The following is a 5474-nucleotide window of genomic DNA, read 5'->3' on the forward strand; positions in this document are numbered from 1 at the left end:
TCTAACTTTGTGATAACTAGATTGAACATATCTGTGAGGTCAGAGGTGTTTAACTGAACTTGGAAATGCAAGTTCATTTTTGAACGAAAAGAATCATGCGATATGTCTCCTGTTGTTGAAGGGTTTAGGTTTAGGGGTTTTATATGAAAAGAATCATGCGATGTCTCCTGTTGTTGAAGGGTTTAGGTTTAGGGGTTTTATATGAAAAGAATCATGCGATGTCTCCTGTTGTTGAAGGGTTTAGGTTTAGGGGTTTTATATGCTCCCATGAGCAAATCCACAGCAAGAACATTCACAGTCAGTGAGATCATTGAAAGCAGGTTAATCGTTTTGTTAGGCTATATGTTTTGAAAGGCAGTTATCTTCACTCTGATGTGTATTCCCAAAGATGAATACTCTATGTTCATTTAACAGGAAGGAACATAAATGAAACACAATTAGGTTTGGCAATGTCAATTGGCCTCCAGTTAAATTACACAACAATCTCCTGCAGCTGGTAGTTCACTACTAAATTTAACCACTTAGTATGATTTCAAAACTTTAAGCTGTTGTTTCTTTTTGAAAACCTACAAAACATATAGGCCCTTGGACAACTATGGCTTCAAATGAATGGAGAGGTTTACCCAAGTAAATAGTATAGTAGTAGTAGTAGTAGGCTAGTATACGATAGTAATATAATAATAGGCTACATAGTATTATATTATTAATAACAATAATACTAATGATCATCATCATCATCACATGGATTAAGAAATAACGTGTTTTTCATCAAAACAAATGCAGTCAAATTGCAATCCTTGCATGATTTCATGTGGAAACAAACTGTGCCATGAAGGACGCCACGCGCACGCCGGCCTGTAAAAATGTCTAGTGAAATGACAAAATTTGATAGTTTATTACTGTCATCTTAAATGTGCCCTTTGATAGCTATGCTTGACAGACGTGACACTAATGTTATTGTTGTTATATTAAAAAAGATTAGGCCTATCCGCAGCGAATTTAGACTACAGTGTTTCAGTGGGTTGACATTCCTTTTTACAATAATGATAACATTTACACTTTGTTAAACATTGCTGGTTAGCATGTGTCATTTCAAAGTATGCTAAACTCTCCCGAGTAAAGAAGAAGTCCTCATATTTACGCACGAGTGATTTTTGAAGGCCGAGTGAATATCGCATATTACGCATATTGATTTAGTAGGCTATGTGTCAAAAATAATAAGACAAACGTGTGATTGATATTATAAAGTAGGCCTAAACGCCAGATCGTGAGACGGTCACTCCATCTTTCACAATATACAGACCCACGTAGCCTACACAGCGGGGCAAGACATTAAGCAGATGCAGGTGTCCAAATTGCCAAATGTTGCTTAACTTCGGGAAAGTTAAAACTCGTGCCAAAACGAATGAGCACACTTTTGATTGTGCTGCTGAAGCGAGAGCAGCAGGAAAGAATGGCCTGGCGGATGGGTTGTTGAATAGAATAGCCTACATTTTCTTCCCCTTTGAACATGTTCTCATTAGATTGGTTTCTCACAGGCTGTCCGGCAAAAATACGTGTAACCTGCTGCTGTTCAGTGTTTAGTTATGCTATAGGCTCCTCGAAGATCACGACCCAATTCACCATCAAAAATACATTTTCATGCTTCAGCTGTTTCTTAGGCTGTGCAATTGGATATTTGTATCACATGACACAGTATTGTACCTAGGCTACTGGTCCATTTCTGACAAATAATGCTTTGCCCTGAAAACCCGAATCGATATGAGCGGATAGCGTCTCACGTGCAGGCTCATATCATCAACGAAATGACAGACAGACTGATTCAACAGGTTCGACTTATTAAAGGCGATCTGTCGAAGCCCCTTCAAAACCACGCTGAAGAATGAATCGGTGCTTACCATCAGTATGGGTACAGGTATCCTCGAATCAAATGAATTTGACAAAAGGAAGGTGCGATGTCTCCACGCAATTGCAGTCCAGGTAGGTGTAAAAGCACGTACCGAAAACGCCGAATGAGCTCTGCCTACGGAAGAGCTCTGTGACTTTGCCTCATTAATTCCTTATCGACCCATCTAAAAAAAATAAGAGGACGAGACGGTGTCTGGAGACAGGGCGGTGTGAACTGAAGGCGCTTCAGGTCTGCTGCGGGGCTGATATCTCCAGAAGTTCACCGGGGCGGAACAGCGCTCAGGCAAGCAGACTCTCCAACTGATCAAGCATCTATAGTCCCTTGCAGTTTTTATGTGTCCGCCCAATTTACCCTCTCTGCCTCCTCCCCTACCCCCACCTCACTCAACTGTCTCAAACACCTTGGATAACCCCCCCTCCTTCCCTCGCTCTCCTCTTTAAACGAAAGAAGCGCGTTGCGCGCGTCAGGCTGGCTACTTGTAGCCCTATAGCTATGAGTTTGGAAAATAAAACATATTGCTTTGCAATGCAATGTTCACCGTATTTGCACCCATATCGTTGCAATTCAGTGTAAACGAGTTTTGAGTGGTGTATAATATAATGTCGCTGTTCCCTTTGTTAATTCTGTCTATAATATATACATTTGGCTCCCACTATTAAATACACCTGGCAAGCTAAAGTAGGACAAAATTGGATAGCGCGCCTTGCGCTCTTTTTGCAAGGTCACGTAAACGCGGGGAATCAGGTTTCCTTGTGTGTGTGTGTGTGTGTGTGTGTGTGTGTGTGTGTGTGTGTGTGTGTGTGTGTGTGTGTGTGCGCGCGTGCGTGTGTGTGCAGTGCGTGCGTGAGCGCAGCTATTTGTGATGATCTGTGCATATTTAGACTGCAATGTGGTTACTATACAGCAAAATATTGACAAATGATGTCCTTCTATAGGATCTCATCTATCACATATAATGTGCGAAAAATGTGAGAAACTCAAGTGTTCCCTCTTCCCTGTCCCCCCCACTCCTCAACAGCTTCTCTGTTTATTGTGTTCCTATGGATACAGTCATCTGGGATTGACCAGCTAATGGCAGCTATTGAGTTTTGTTTTGTGAGAAGATCTTTTGAATCTGTAGGAAAACGGTGTGACAAAACGGCACAACTTAAGCCACCAATAATTACATTGAAAATGGTGGACCCTGAAACGAATACTGGACAACTCACCCCAGTGCTTGCCCGTGTTTCCTCCCGGAATTTTCCCCATGGGGGATAACTTGTAATATGCTATTGGCTGTTTGTATTCTTTGGGGGAAAATATAAAAAGATACTCCTATGGAAGAAAAAAAAAAGTTCAGCCGTCTGCCGTCCAGCCTCTCCCACCCCTCACTGGGGAAAATTCCAGGAGGAAAATGGGTGAGTTGTCCTGTTACCCGCATGTAAATGGTAAATGGTGCATTTATATAGCGCCTTTATCCAAGGCGCTTTACATAGATTGTGCATTACATTCACCCATTCATACACCGATTGCGGCGGAAGCCATGCAAGGTACCAACCAGCACATCGGGAGCAATTTGGGGTTCAGTGTCTTGCCCAAGGACACTTTGACATGTAGACAGGAGGAGCCGGGATTCGAACCGCTGACCCATGGATCATTGGACAACCTGCTCTACCTCCTGAGCCACAGTCGCCCTACTGTGGCTCAGTCGTCGTACACAAGTTGTGTGCTTTTCATGGTGTCACAAAGTAACAGATTTTGTATATTGACTTTCGTTTGAAATGCACCCATTCTACATGCTGTGAAATAACATAATCAATCAATCAATCAATCAATCCTCAGTGTAATAGTTAATTGTCTCAAATGGACATACATTCACAGTTAAATGAAGATTATGTCACTGCATGTGACATAATCTTTTTTTTTTAAATGAATTTCTTTATAGTTTATACCTTTTCCTTTCTCTGATTATTAAATACAGTTTAAAGTTCAACTTTATTGTCACATCACATTTACGTTTATATACGAGTGGGTGAATTTATTTTGTGCAAGCTAACTAAACATTTTGTGACGATATAATATCTACATTAGATCCATTGGAATACAGGCTATTTTCCCCCATTTTCTGAAAAGTAACAGTTTCATACATTCAAGGTTTTTGCGCGACAGTGACGATATGTACTCTGCTGCCTGTTTGAGTTATACAGAACTATCGTTTGTTGCCCATTACTTAACCTGTCCGTCACCCTGACAGACTAGAATGTGTTTAGGCTTTGGTTGGGGAAGCTTATTGCTCTAGTGAGCTCATGATTGCCTTGCCTCAAGCATAAATCTCCATGCAAAACAGTTATGCAAAAGCTGCAGATAATAGATACACTGCTGTGTGAGTGTGTGTGTGTGTGTGTGTGTGTGTGTGTGTGTGTGTGTGTGTGTGTGTGTGTGTGTGTGTGTGTGTGTGTGTGTGTGTGTGTGTGTGTGTGTGTGTGTTGGGGGGAATGGTTTGTGACTCATGGGGACTAATAGCATACTTCACCTTCTGACAGAGGCATTTTACATGGATGATATGAATTGAATACATGTATTTGCTGATACTGGATTGGACTTTTAAGTTATAGCAAATATTTAGCCTATTAGTTTAATTGTGCCATGATTCAGCAATGACACTATGTGTTGTCCATTTAACCAAACCCTACAGTATACGTCACTGACTGCATGGGCCCCCCCTTTTCTAGTCTACACCAGTAAGACGCCTGAGGGCGAGAAGCGCGTGCACTGGCCATATACTGTATGGAGCGTGTCTTGAGTGTACAGGGTGTGATGAGGTCAGATCAACATATGGAATGTCAGAACATGGGTCAGCTCCATATATGGAGATCTAAGGGTGGCAGCAGGGGCAGTGTCTTGAGTGTACAGGGTTTGATGAGGGCCCAGGTAGGGCCGGGCCTTAATTTTCGGGCCTGTTGAGAACTCTAGTTTTCTCCGGCTGCCAGGCGCGGCTGCACAACTAACTTTGGGGCAGGCCCGTCTAGAGTTTAAATGGACAGGCATCAGTCAAAAGGTGTGAGTTGTGGCAAAAGGTGGCTGGTGCGTGAGTCTCTGACGGCGGCACCGCTGGCGTTCCCTGGCCAAAGCAGTCTCCTCCGTGAGAGTGAAAGTCGTATACTGCTGGGGCAGATTGGCGTGTGCATGCATCCGCCTGGGTGACGGCAGACTGCTGGGCGAGTGCTGTCGCTTTGGCATGGGATCAACTTTGACCAAGAAATGCACAATGAAGAACAGGTAGAACAGGGTTTATAGCCATGGCCAGGGTTCATGGCCATATATATTGGAGACGTGACTAGACGTGATATCACAATGGTGACCATATATGGGGGACATTCCCATATATGGGCTTAAAGGTGTAGTGAAATTTCACACGTTTAGACCATATCCGTGGTCATCATATGGGCATACCTAACAATGGTATGCCCCATTGTTAGGGGTAGGTCAATTGGGTACTCGTTTAACCTGCAATATTCAGTTTCTAATAATTTCTTCAATAAAAACAGGGAGAGCAATTAAGAAAGTGTGACATTATTTTAATGTT

The 5474-nt window shown here is 42.5% G+C and overlaps 1 protein-coding gene across 1 annotated transcript in view; it reads right to left on the reverse strand.

Annotated features, from left to right (window-relative positions):
- The window catches only part of bmp4 (bone morphogenetic protein 4), a 12145-nt gene extending 9951 nt beyond the window's left edge, over positions 1-2194 (reverse strand). The window contains exon 1 of the mRNA XM_079527268.1: positions 1899-2194. The gene's annotated coding sequence lies outside the window, so the exon portion shown is untranslated. The remainder of the gene's footprint in view (positions 1-1898) is intronic.
- Between the last annotated feature and the right edge of the window lie 3280 nt (positions 2195-5474).

Source organism: Electrona antarctica (assembly GCF_951216825.1).
Source record: "Electrona antarctica genome assembly, chromosome: 18".
Taxonomy (NCBI): domain Eukaryota; kingdom Metazoa; phylum Chordata; class Actinopteri; order Myctophiformes; family Myctophidae; genus Electrona; species Electrona antarctica.